This window comes from Tupaia chinensis, unplaced genomic scaffold (genome assembly GCF_000334495.1).
Source record: "Tupaia chinensis unplaced genomic scaffold, TupChi_1.0 Scaffold143913_1, whole genome shotgun sequence".
In the NCBI taxonomy this organism is placed as follows: Eukaryota; Metazoa; Chordata; class Mammalia; order Scandentia; family Tupaiidae; genus Tupaia; species Tupaia belangeri.
Genome location: NW_006203764.1, coordinates 1,022,007 through 1,036,369, shown reverse-complemented (window position 1 = coordinate 1,036,369; position 14,363 = coordinate 1,022,007). Strand labels below are relative to the sequence as shown.

General features: G+C 50.3%; 1 long non-coding RNA gene across 1 annotated transcript; it reads left to right on the top strand.

The window, feature by feature from the left end:
- Positions 1 to 7,453: 7,453 nt before the first annotated feature.
- On the top strand, positions 7,454 to 11,691 carry LOC102492274 (uncharacterized). The gene is made up of 3 exons (XR_337003.3): positions 7,454 to 7,560; positions 8,415 to 8,473; positions 11,473 to 11,691. It is a non-coding gene; the product is annotated as an uncharacterized LOC102492274 (long non-coding RNA).
- Positions 11,692 to 14,363: the final 2,672 nt, after the last annotated feature.

Genomic DNA, 14,363 nt, shown 5'->3' with positions numbered 1-14,363 from the left:
CAGCCCGGGGGGGGCCACGATGCCCTAGTTCCCTCTTCCTCCAGGATGCGCATGGTGGGCCTGCCTGTCTGCACTGCAAAGGCCTTCAAAGTGGTGGCAAGAAAGAGGGCTCGGCCAACAACCCCGCGAGGAGCCTTAGACAAGCTTCTGCTCTCAGGGCCTCAGCTCCCCAGCTGTGCAATGGGGACCTCGACACCGACTTCATGAGGCTGGGAGGGTCATACTTGTTACAGCTGTTCTCGCCACACTGGGGCCTCACCGCAGCCACGGTGGGGAGTGGCTGCTAGGTGGTGGTTATCCTCCAAGGCATGAGGCAGCGAGGGATGGTGACAAGGAGAAAGTTATGACGAGGCCTCCAGGGGATATTCAAGCCCTTGGCATGGAGCTTGGCACATTGTAAGCGCTTAATAAACACAACTGTCGCCATTGCTGTCCGTCGTGGACGAGTGACTGAGGCTCATGTTCTTTTATGCATAATAGAGACAAGGCCAGTAGATGGCATAATGGTTACGTCACTGGACTCCCACGTAGTTGACCGTGGTTCGAGTCCCACACCTGGCAGCTTAAAATTCATGCCAGGTGCGTGTGTGACCAAAATCCCAAGATGAGAACAGAGAGGGGACTGCAGCGTGGCCATGCCCTCCAGGGGATGATTTCTCATTTTGTCTCTCTGTCTCTTTCTGGCAAGCACATGCACCCTGTAGCAAACCCTCTGAGGGAGGGGGGGGAAATAGAGGCGATGCCTCCCTCCCAGGGCTGTCGAAGAGAAGATGAAGCTTGTACTTGCAGGTGCAAAGAAGTTGCTCAGGAAACAGACCCGTGTGCTCTCACCATGCACAGCACCTCCCAGACCGTGTGCAGGCCCATGTGAGCAGACAGCTGTCCTGTGCTGAACTCACGGAGCCATACTCCTCCCCACAAGTTCACTGGCTGTAAGAAGCTGGCAGCAGGGAAGGCAGATCGACCTGGAGCCCAGGAGTGTTTGTGTGTGTGTGTGTGTGTGTGTGTGTGTGTGTGTGTGTGTTGGCAAGGGTCACACATCCAGGGCTGAGACAGCAAGGTCACCTGGCAGAGGGAGTGCTCCCCTGGCTAGGGCTGGTGGATTCTCCTGTCACCAGTGAAGAGTCTTTTGAGGGCCATGTCTGGGAGGGCGGGGCAGGCAGGGTGCAGGAGGCCTCGCACTGTCCCACCTTTGCCCTGGTTTTCTGTTGGGGCAAGACCCTGCACACATTCACCCCATGCGCACTGCAGAGAGCACCTCGGTGCCAGGTCAGCCACAGCCTGATAGCCTCAGGGGGCTCCTCTGTTACTCCCTGTCTAGAAGTCTCTTACCCAACCTTGCATGAGGGATCTTCAAAACAGCTCAAGGAAAATGCGCCATAGGAAAAACTATGCATGGCTTTCAAAAATGTTGTGCACCAAAAGAAGCTTGCATTTTAACTGCATTTTCCCATGGGCTTTCTGAAGCCCCTTGTGTGCAAAGGACTCCTGCGATGCTCACACTGGCTTTTCCGCTCTTGGTCTGAGCTGACCTCCTGCCCTGGCTGGGAGCAGGTTCCTCTCACTAGAAGGGTCTCTTTGCTCGCTTCAGCTACACACGCTCCTGCCACGAGCTTTGGCTGGCCCCCACAGGTCTTTAAAGTGAAGGAGAAATAGCCTCCCCCTCTGCACCCACAGCGAGACGGACTGACCACCTGGACCCGTGGGGACCACAGTACCTTCTGGCCCTCCAGAGTGTGCAGGGAGCCCCCCTCAGGCAGCCTCTGCCTGCCCCGGCAGCCCTTGAGGAGATATGGCTCCGAGAAGAGGCCTCCTCCCTTCTCCCTGCACATGGCACAGCCCAGCCCCGCTTGGTGGTTTCGCTCCTTTCCCCATCTTTCAACACCTCCCAGAAACACAACCTCATTACATGGCCCCATGCTGGTTCACTTGAGAAATAAAACTCAGAAACAAATTAAACGGCAATTTCTTTTTAAACGGGAGAGAGGCCAGGCTTCAGGAATACCAGGCCAGCGTCCGTTGGTTCCGACTCCTGGGGGCCGCTTCCCCCTCTGGCTCTGGTGGTATTAAAGTCAAGGCCTCCATGTGGTTTTCACCAGCAGCGATTTTGCATTTAATTTCCTTTGTTTTTCCTCTCTGAATGTTTGCTCTGACCCAAGTCCCTTTTATCGAGACTTTGGTAATAAAACGCAAAACCCTCCCTGGGACCATGGGCGAGAGGCTTGCATCTACGATAGGCAAGTGTGCGGACAAGTGGCAGGTTCCTGCGGGCAGAGGCCCTCCCAGCCCTCCTCAGGCTGCTCCACCACCTTCTCTCCTGCCCCTCACGTGGGCTGGGATGTGCTGACGGGCATCAGGTCGGACAGCGAGGAGCCAGCTCAAGCTGGTGTAAACCAGTGGTCTCCACAGCACGTGCCCGCAGAGACTCAAATAAAACTGCCAAGCTCATTCTAACTGGGGACTTAAATCCAATTCTCTCACAGGTCCCAGAGGCCACCAATTAACATACCATGTCCTGCCCCGCCGAGCCCCTGCTTCTCGGCTGCTCCAAAACACATAACCCAAGGCTCCAAAGACCTAGTCCCAATTACACACCAAATTAAGTTTTAAGCTACACACACACACACACACACACACACACACACACACGGCTGGTGCCTGTAACTAAAATAAAATAATAAACCTGGTCTAGTTTTTCCTGAGAGTGACTCTGTCTAACCTCAGTGCTAAACCTCAGCCCACCTTGATTTACGATAGATGACGCCAGCCAGCCATAAAATTCAAGCTTAGGAAAAGAGATTTTTAACATTCGCCCAGATGGGCAAGCCAGAGTGACAGGACCAATCCAGGCTGACTGCCTCGAAGCGTCCAGCTGACACCGAGACAGGGAGTTAAGTGGTATTGTACAAATCATTCGCACATCCATCCAGTACGCAGACACCGATGACTACACTCAGCCGTAAATAAGACCTGGACCTTGTCCTCATGGGCTTCCTTTGCTCGGTTTGAGAAAAAAGTGAGCAAGGAGGGAAGAAGTGATGGGAAGGAGCTAGAAAAGCACCTCTTCGTCACATTCTACGGGAACTTGCCTTACGGGCCCCTGACCCCATGAACCCTGCACAACTAACCTCTGTTAAAAACCACAAATTTGGGTGACTTTCTTTTAATATCAATATTTTTATAAGCGTATGCTGGCTTCTGACCACTAACTTGAGTAATGTCTAAAGCATCATTTTTCAAGCCGTATTCTGCAGAGTGCATTCTCAAGCGCCTCCCCAAAGAGGAGCCCAATAAGTCTGGGACATATTTCATACCGTTTCCTCTCATGGATATTTATGATCAGTATATGAAAGGCTCTGATAAGCCCTGCAATAAATAAATTGTTTTAAGTTTATTTAAACTAAGTCATAGCAAGCCAGACCCCTTTTCTGTGTAAAACGAATCCCAACCCACTTGCAGAATCCCAACCCTCTTGCTTTGGAAACAGAGGAATGTTCATTAATGTGGTCTCCACGGGGTCCACACTTCCTGTGGCTGAGATTACTACAAACTTGCCAAACCCTGTTCCCGGTTTCACTTTCCCCCTGGGAACACAGCTGTACTACATCTCCCAGCTTCCCGTGCAGACAGGTGGGGTCACGTTACCAAGTTCTGGCCAATGGAGCGTGAGTGAGCTCTGGGCATTCCTCTTCCAGACCTGGGCCTCTACAAGCCTCACAAACAATCCGCCATGACCTGGAAGTGCCTCTACCACAGAGGGAAGGCATCTGGACTCCTGAGCTCCCTGTGAATGAGAGTCACCCACTGGAGCCAGCTGGGGAGGATGCACTGATGCTTGAGAAATGCATTTTCATGAGGCTGAGCCTCAGTCACTTTGGAGTCATTGTAATAGCTGCCCACCTGGCTAATGCCTGCCGTGAGTGAGAACTACATCCCAGTGCAAGGGAGGAAGGGAGAAAGGAGTCAGCAGCAGTGAAGCCTCACAGTCCTCACAACCTCGACAGGTGAGTGATGGTGGTTCCCGTGTAGATGAGGAAACTGAGTCCCAGAGAGGGAAAGTGCTTTGCTCCTACAAAGGGCAGAACAGCTCACTCTCTGTGAGCCAGGACGCTCCATGGCACCATCCCGCGGGCTGGAGCCCTTCAAAGCAAACAAGCTAGTGAAGCCCTTCAGGAAGCCTCTGTTTCACGCCCAGTGGGCTTCACTGCGGAGTCAAGGCCGGCTGGTGTGTTGTCCCTTATGAACAGAGCTTGACAGGCCTAACATAACTAGAAGAATCAACCTGACTTCCTGCACTTCACTGTTTTTAAAAAGAAGAAAATAATCAAATGCACAAAACCAAATGACCTTGCTTTGCATTTTTAAGCACATATGTCTTTAATGAAGCCCCACATCCACCCTTCACGTGTCAGTATCGTTACGTTTTTGTGTACATGCGAAGACCAACCAGCTCCAAAATTCTCCAGGGCCAGGGTGACCATCTGTCCCAGTTTACTCAGGTCTGGTGGAGATGCAGGAATGTGCAACATTTGGAGCTAAAACCGGGGACGTCCTAGGCAAGCCAGGATGGGTCAGTCACCATGGCTGGTGGACAGGTACTCCGACCAGGAGGGCAGGCCCTGCGGGGACAGCAGCTGGGCCGAGCAGGAGACAGTCGGGTCCACATGACAGACAAAAGCAGCAAAATGCAGAGGGGTCAATATTTGCTCTAAGCAAAAGGGCCAAAACCAACCCTGAAATTCCCATGTACAACTTCTACCTGCGATGAAGGGATGCCAGTGTGAATTTAAATTCCTACCCTGGGCAGGAGAGATGAAGACTGGAAACTGTGATGGAGGAAGGCGAGAGGTGTCACAATTTTGAGCAGCAAGTGCTGTCAACATTTCATGTTAACTTCTATGAGACAGAGGCTGCCTACGCCAAGCAGGGGTCTGAGCTTTGTCAACATGATACACACCCATGCTGAACACGCCACGGCTCCTCCTTGAAATGCACCCATTTGCAAACAAAAACGAGTTCACTACACACACAAGACACCCAAGTATACATATAATTACACACACATGCTTATCTGGGTCTAAGCATGCGCACACTCATGGGCACACACAGGCACACATGCACACGCACGCTCGCACACACCCACACAGAGCTCACCCTAACATGAACCTCTTTGAGGAGATTTAGTCCCCAGGGTCACCAGGTGACTTTATCATTGCACGATCTCCTTTGTGCCACCGCCCGTAGTTAGGCCCTCAATGACTGTGACATTGAGGTCAAGGCTGAATCATCATTAGTGAATAGGAACCCTGTAACATCATTACAAATTCCATTTCTATAATCATAAAACCCCATTTAAACTGGGCCCATGGCTCTCAACCCTGTGCACCTGACAGTCACCTGAGAAAACCTTGAAAAATAGAGATACCTTAGTTTCAGTCCAGACTAACTGAATCTGAATCCAAGGGGTGGGGGCCCGGGAATCTGTATGTTTAAAGCTCCTCGGGTGATTCTGGGACTGAGCCAGGGCTGAGAACCATTGTGCAAGGTCAGGGGTGGGCAAATTTTCTCCATCAAGGGACGGATGCTAAACATTTCAGGCCATATGTGCCACTGTAGCATGAAACCAGCATGACAGTACTACTTAAATGGGCACTAATACAGCTTTGTTCTAATAAAGCTTTATTTACGAGATCAGGTGGGCCGTAGTTGGCCAGCCCTGCTGTAGACTCCATGAGCTTCACCGCCTGAGCTAAGACAGCATCCTACTGCGCTGTCAGGGAAGCCATGATGCATTTTTGCATAGAAAAACACAGATGAACACTGACTTTTCCGACCTAATAGATCTTACTGATAGTTGACTTGCTCATGACTCAAAGGTTTTTTGTTTTGTTTTGTTTTGTTTTTAATTTTGAGGGTGCACGGGCTTGCCAGAGAGAGAGAGAAAGAGAGAAGAAAGACACTGAGAGCACCCCTCTCCCCACGAGGGACAGTCACATGGCGATAACTTCTCAGCCATCTCCCTCCCCTTTCAGGATTTTGAGCATACACACACACACATGCCCAGCATGTTTCCCAAGCTGCCAAGTTTGGGACTCAAACCGTGCAGTTCGCCATGTGGGATCCAGCCGCCTTAACCACCCCACCACTAGCAGGTCTCATGATCCAACTTTTAAAATTAGTTTTGGTGGGACCAGCAGATGGCATAATGTTTGCATTGCTGGACTCCCACATGGCTGACCGCGGTTTGAGTGCCAGACCTGTAGGCTTAAAACTCACATGGGCACAGGTGCGTGCATGCCCAAGATCCTGAGAGGAGAATGGAGAAGGGATTGCAACATGGCCATCCTCCCTGGGTGAGCCTTGATAAATGTTTTCTCATTTCTGTTTCTGTCCCTCAGGTGAGCACACGTGCCCTATAGCAAAAAATCCCTCTTAAAAAATAAAATTTTGTTTTGGGCTTCAGGAGGCAGGATTTGTTTCCATTTGTGTACCGCTATAAGAAAATAAAATAGCAGTAGGGCAATGGATGGGGCAGCAGGTGCACGTGTCCAGGTAGGTGGATGAGAAAGGACAGAAGCGAAAAAACTGAGTGTTGGAAGCTTGCAAATCAAACAAACCCACTTGGATTTTGCCCTCCCATCACCAGAACCAGGAAGAAAATTCAACAACTGGGCAACTGGACTTAACTCATCTTTGCCCTCATGCTAGGTCTCCAACACTGGCCTTTTTCAGATCCAGGTAAGCCGTCACTCATTCCTCTCCTACTGAAATTGCTACCCCCCCCCCTTTTTTTTAAGAATCCAAGAGTGCAAAAAAGAAGAAAAGCAACTCCGTACACTTGTCTTTTTTCTTCTTTTGTATAGTTTAAATAGAAACAGGGCTTTTTTTAAAAAATTGAACCAGCCTAAGTATAGATAAAATGTCTCAGTAGATCCTATTTTGTTCAGGAAGAATCATATTCTCATTTACTCAGCACCACGTGGAAGTCGGAGTTTTTCTGTTCATGAGAGCATTCAGAGATCCAGTTCTTATCAGAGAGGCCCTTAAAGAAGCTTCCCACCCAACCCCGCCGTCAAGGCAGTCTGGCAGCCCCCGTGAATGCTCTCCAGGACGAGGTGCCTCTGCAGACAGCCCATTCTGCTATGGGGCAGCCCCGATGGCCCAGCTCCCTGATGTCAGACCGACACCTGTCATTCTCCAGCCCCTACCTGTTGGTCCCTATTGTCCCCGTGGGATCTCCCTTTTCCACGAGACAAAGTCTGAGCTATTGAGACCCCTCTTAAAGCACATCTTGGGCACCCAGAACAGGCTTTCAATATCTCCAAGTTCGTTTTGCAGATAGCTCAATATCTGGTCAAAGACTTCCAGTTCCTTCCAATCTTAACACTGCAGAGGAAAACTACACACGCACAGAAATACTCCGCATCGGGCAGTGCTGGCGGGTGAGCCTTGATAAATATTTTCAGGCTGCTGAAAAATCTGGAAGAAGATGTTGTTAGTTCTCTTGGAAGACTACTGGAGTTCTCCCTTCCGCATATACTAGGAAAGCCAAGGCCACAGGTTGGTCAGGAGTGGGTTTCTACTTGAAAAATGAATGCACACATTTCTGTAAGAGAGGGAAACACACCAACACACTCAAATAAGGCATGGCTATCACTGCCAGGTTCCTGAACAGATGCTAATATGGAAAGGCAGGGACTGCTGCAAATATCTGGGTTTTCCCCTCGGAGGCAGCTGGAATCTCATAACCAGCCCTAGCTCATTTTTCACTTTGCTGTCAGAAAATTCATCACTGAACATGAAGCGTCCAACTTTTAACAAATGCATGGTGAGGCTGTGGCCCACGTACTTGGACATTAATATTTTGTAAACTTCAATCCATGAAAAAAAGTCCCTTGAAATAGAAAACAGATTCTTATATATACATACATATAAGATTTATATACATATACACACACATATACAAATACACACACATATATATGTATTACACACACACACATAATTTGAAGGCTTTACTTATTTTTAGTTTTGGCTGTAAGGTGCATGCGCTCACTGGAGGGAGACACATGGAGAAAGAGGGAAAGGGAGAAATCACTCCCTGGAGGGATGGCCACATCGTAATCTTTCCTTCTCCATTCTCTTGCGATTTTGAGCATGCATGCACACACACCTGTTATGACTTTCCAAGCAGCTGGGTCCAGGACTCAAATCATGGAGTTGACCACGTGAGATCCAATTACCTTAACCTTCATGGCACCTGCTGGCTCTAGTTTTGGCTTATTTTATGGATCAAGTACACTACCTCAAGCGTCTTTGCCCAAGAGTATAGGGTATAATATATGAACAAATGAACATACAAATGTGTGACCTTATTAATGTCTTACACATCCTTGTACCTTGTTCCCTTCCAGTGCCTGGTGTATAGCCACGAATGCTAACTGGATGGATGGATGGGGAGACAGATAAATGGGTAGGTGGATAGATGGATGGTTAGATGGGAAGGTGGATGATGAGTGGGTGGATGGGTGAGTAGGGATGGATAGATGGGTGGATGGATGGATGAATGGATGGAGGGAGAGATAGTGCATAGGTAGGTAGATGGATGGTTAGATGGGAAGGTGGGTGATGAGTGGATGGATAAGTGAGTGAGGATGGATGGATGGATGGATGGGTGGATGGATGGTTAGATGGGAAGATGGATGGAAGAGTGAATGAATGGGTGAATGGGGGTGGATGGATGGGTGGATGGATGGTTTGATGTGCAGATGGATAAATGGGGAGATGGATACGTGGATGATGGGTAGAAGAGTGATGGCAGGATAGGTGGAAAGCCCATCTACCACTCTATTCTTTGCAATTTGGCCCCAAACTACCATGCCCATGATGATATTGCCTTGTGTTAATCATGATTTTTATTTCCTATATTTTTTTTTTTAATGAGAGCATGCGTGTGAGCACATGTGTGAAAGGAGAGAGGGAGACACCTTCGACAGGGTCTCAGTATACCACAACCCCTTTCCCACCCCCTGGCTTCTCTGGATACTGGGCACCTGCATGTAAGCACACGGCATGTTTTCAGGCAAACCACAGTAGCCATGCGGCCTCCAGTCTTGGAGGACACTGTGTGACCACCGCACCACAGTAGCTAGGCCAATTTCTTCATGTACTTTTGATGATTTGACACCTGAGGCCTTACTGATCCTGGAAGGATTGCCCCTCCAGGCCTAGCTAATTCCTAGAATTAGCCACCAACTCACCTTCCACTCGTCTTTCATAGGAAATCCACACTCCCTCCCCTTCCTCTATCAGGTTTATACTCTGGGACATACTCCTTGCCCTAATCACCCCAGGGCCTGGTGCCAGGCAACTATGGCAGTGCCCATGCCCCAGAGACTGCTGAAATCATTCAAGTTGACCAATTCTAAACCTGCTTACCCTGCCTCAGCCATTCCTTCCACTGTATACCACAATAAAGGGTTCTGCCCATGTTTTCTCCCCACTCCTCCTGCCTCCTGACCAGTCCTATGCTTTCTCTGAGAGGTCTTGCCCCTCCTTTTGGGAACTGTGAGTAACAAACTATCCTCTCAACAGCAGTTATCCCCTGGCCTATCGACCTCACTGTCCCTGAGCACGTAAACCTATATTTAACAGCCCTTCCTGCACATTCTGATAGAGCATGGTGCGACCTCGACTATTACCCTGTCGATCTATCCTCACCAATCTGGCCGGCTCTTTTCCCCCTCTGTACCCGCTGCCTGACCCAGACAGCTGCTGCTCACCTTTGCTCCCTGTAATCAGAACCACAGGCGGAGCTGCCGCACTGAGCCCGGAGGGCCTGCCCAGAGACACTCGGAGAGGGTGGGACATCCAAGGGAGCTCCTGAGCATCCTTCCCTGATTAGATCCCACTGGCTCTATCCATGGGAGACCTGGAGTCAAAATCCCCACGGGGTGCTGTTCAGGGCCTGAGGCCACCATGAAGGGATTTCTCCCAGGCCAGCGTTTTCTGCACGCAGGCTCGGGTACCAAGACAAGGCCTCGCTGCAGAAGTAGCAGCACCACGCGTGCTCACCTGGCCCAGGTACTGGTGATCTGGCACTAGGCTTAACTGAGTGAGCAGCTGAGGCACTGTGTCTGACTACCCCCGGGGAGAAGCGCAGTGCTGTGCCACATGGTGCCACCACGTGATGTCACCCCCTGGCTCCAAGAGCTGTTGGCCTCCTGCCTTTCATTGCTGAAGCTGCCAAGCATTTCAGGTTCTGTCGGTGCCCCACAGCCTGCATCCCTCATCCTGTCCTCTGACCTGGCCACCCTACAAGGCAGGGGCAGCTACCGTGGTGTGCACCCCCTTGTCACTGATATGCAGCCAGGGCAGTGGGACCCTGGAGGCCAATGACAGGGTCATGGATCAGGGTTGGACCCAAGTTCCTTCTCTGGAATTCACAATAGGTCTGGACCTGGCCTCCACCTGGCTGGTCCCTTGAACAGAGGGGTGGCTGCAGGCTGTTTGCTGCCAGATGGACTGGAGGGCAACAAGACCAACAAGGAAAGACAGACAGACGCGCAGACGGGGGGTGGGCAGTGGGAAGCAGGGCCAGCAAGCAGAGCTCTGCCTGGTCTGCTCCCGTGGCCACCGCGCCCTGTGCTCTTGGGCTCACGGGACCCTGCTACTCTTGCAGTAAATCCAACCGTTCTGCTTAGTCCTGCTCTCGTGGTGCCTATTGTTACACCCAGAAGCATCCTAAGTTCTTCAACGAGCAAACTGAGAGTGAAAAATTTTTTATTTCTTTTAGAGATTTACTTAATGTTATTTATCATTATTCTTATTTTTAACTTCTATAGGGCATGTGCACTCACCAGAGAGAGAGAGACAGTGAGAAGGCATGCCTCCAGGTCTGGGACTCAAACCGCGGTCAGCCGCATGGGAGCCCAACACCTCAACCACCATACCACCTGCTGGCCCCACATTTTTTTTTAAGGGGCTAGGCAACAGCGCAGTGGTGATGCGCCTGGAGCCACGTAGGAAAGGTAGGGTTGGGATCCTGGAGCCCCTGAGCACATTGGGCACACGCGTGCCCATGATCCGGGCTAGCTGAGATGGGTTGGGTCTTAGAGGCAACCCTGCGGGGGGGGCTTGTGTCTGTGTGTCTACCCATTCATCTCTCGTGGAAGAAATAAATGAATAAACTTAAAAATTACAAAGAAGGAGGGGCAACACAGATGAAGAGAAGCTTAAGAGACACAATGCATGCATGGTCTTTATGTGGATCACAATTCAAACAAGCTGTTTAAAGCATTCTAATAATAAATCACTGTGTTCTGAAAGTCTGAACACAACTGCAATAAATTCTTAGACAAACATTCAATGTCAAAATTAAGGCACGAAGAATCAGGAAATTTAAACAAACCCATGAACGTTAAAACAACAAGGGGCTCCTTGACTCACACACTTCTGATCCCCATTTTACAGCCGCACTAACCGAGGCAGACAGACCCCACGTCACCCATCCGGTAAGTGACAGCTGGTTTCAAACGCAGCCCTGGACCCAGAGCTCACGTCCTAAACCACGGCACTTACTGCCGGCCGATCTCACCCTGAGTGGACAGATCTCACTCGTGGCTGGACTCATGGCCTTCCCCAGTAACCAGGATGGATTCATTAGCCAAACTACTCTCAGTCCTCCCAATCAGGTCACCACCCCCAGCAATGGCAAACGCCACCTGGTGGGTCCTTCTGCAGATGGAGGTCTGCTTTCTGTGGCTGTGTTATTAGCAATTCAAATATTTCGAACGTTCTTCCCTTCTAGCCTACAGCTTCTGCAGAGGAAGACTCCTGTTCTCCAAGTCTGAAGACTCCGGGTGCCATGGTGGTGAAGGCGGACGACCGCCACGTGGCTGATGTGGTTTGAGTTCTGGACCTGGTGGATTGTTTTCTCACTTTCTCTCTCTCTCTGGTCAAATTTTTTAAAAAATAATAATAATTGGGACCAGCAGATGGCATAATGGTTACGTTGCTAGACTCCCACATTGTTGACCACAGTTCGAGTCCTAGATCCGGCGGCTTAAAATTCATGCCAGGCGTGTGTGCATGTGTTCCCAAAAACCCAAGAGGAGATTGGAGAAGAAGGGACTGCAGTGTGGCCATCCCCCCCACACCCCGGGGCGGGGGGAATTTCTCACTGTCTGTCTAATCTCTCTCTCAAAAATAAGATTAAATAGTTCTTTAAAAAAGAAAAAATAAAAGCTACAAAAAGACTTTGCTGTACGATCAGGCCTGAAGGCAGGGGGAACCAGAGCAGGGAACAACTGTCTTTTATCATAAGGTTAAACTTGCCCGTGGAGTTTTCAACCATGTACATATGTTTGACAGAAATTCTTTCTTTTCTGCTTTTTTTAGGTTTTTGCCATAGGGCATGTATGCTTGTTGGAGAGAGATGAAGAGAGGGAAAGTGAGAAATTATGGCTCCCCACGGGGACGGCCATACCACAGTCCCTTCTCCTCCATATTTTTTTGGGCTTTTGGGCGTACACACATGTGCCAGGTGTGACTTTCAAGCTGCCAGGTCAGGGACTCGAACTGCTGTTGGCCACGTGGGAGTCCAGCACCTTAATCACCACTCCACCTAGTTCTCGACCTTGTGCGTAGCGTAACATCTCTGATCTCCTGTCCTCCATACAACCAGGGGGAACGGTTTACAAATGCAGTAACTGACAAAAGAATTTTCCGTTTACAAAATTGACACTTAAAATAGAAAAACTAGGAAAATGCAACAGAAAGAAAAAGGTCCCATAGGTTAAATTTTTCTAAGACAATGTTTTCCCTTCTATTCTTCCACGTGTCTTATTTTTTTCCCTGCTTGTTTGGACAGCACGTTGGCCGTCCGTGGACGCCACGTGGTCCTCTGTGAGCGGGCACTGCCGGCTGCCTGCCCAGCGCCCTCCCTGCATGGTGGCAGCTTTATCTTGCTCCCGCATCGCTGCATGTTGGCTGTGCTGCGGGGGTGGCCACTTGTCTTTTAGTTTATGAGCACAAGAAACCAGGCATGTTCAAAGCTGGTGGGGAAACAGGCGCAGTCGCGGGTGGTCCTGGCTTCCGAGCCCCGCTGCCATCACGGGAGGAATCTTTGTGGCTCCCTCCCCTGGGAAGAAGACGCGTCACATCTGTGTACGGAAACAGGTGTGTGGAGGGCGGGCAAACTGTGGCAGACTTTTTTTTTAGAGGCTTTTTTTTTTTTTTGCCGACAGACTGAGAGAGACAGAATAGCGAGAAATCACCCGCCAGGGGGGATGGCCACACCGCAATCCCTTCTCCTCCATTCTCCTCTCGGGTCTTGGGCACGCACGCACACGCACCCGGAGGAGCTTTAAGCCACCAGGTCCGGGACACAAACCACGGTCGACTACATGGGAATTCAGCAACATAGCCATTACGCTAACCGCTGGTCCCAACTGTGGCAGACTTTGCTGGCTGCATACCCTGTTCCATTCTCTCTTGCTCTAATGAATCCCAATTCTGAGGCAGCAGCCTTCCTGGTTTAAAGGTGCGTGTTTCTCAGGCCCAGCTGCGGCGCCACACTCAGGTGAAATGCCGCTGAGGCCCACGGGAAGCCTGGCATCAATTCCCAGCCCACTCGAAGAGCTGGGCATCATGGCACGAGCCTGAAGTCCTAGCTACTTGGGGGCTGAGGCAGGAGGATCGTAACAGAGTCAGAGTCTGTCTTAAAACTCAAACTAGTGGGGCCTGCTCCATGGCCTGGCAGTCAGAGCAGCTGGATCACACATGGTCAATCACACAGTTCGAGTCTCAGCCCGCACAGCTTGAGAAGCACACCAGCACGTGCTCATGTGTGCCCAGAATCCCAGCAGACTGGGGAGAAGAAGGGACTGTGGCACGACCATGCCCCTCCCTCTCCCTATCTCTCTGATTCTCTCTGGTGAGCGCACACACCCTAAGGCAAGTTTAAAAAAAAACTAAAGTAAAACAAGCAAAAACACAAAATGAGTATTCCTCGGCCTTTCTTGTAGTCGGGGAATTATGTGACAGTGTACCCAATAAAGTGTAAGAATAATAGAAGTCAGGGGGTGGGATTTCCAGGAATGTTCTTTAAAACTGAGCAGAAAACACGTGTGTGCTTTTGTTCTTTTTCCTTTTGCTTTAACTCTGCTCTCCTGAGCTGGAGGCCTAGAGTTAGAAAACACACGTCCACCACTAAGAAAGACTGAGCACTGAACACAAGCAACTGGTTCCTCAATGGCCCTAGTGGGCCCAAGAACTGACCCGAGCTGCTTTGCTGGCTCTCCATACGGTAGGAAGCCATGGCACACCAACCCCGTTTGATGCAGGCACTGGGAGGCAGGTTT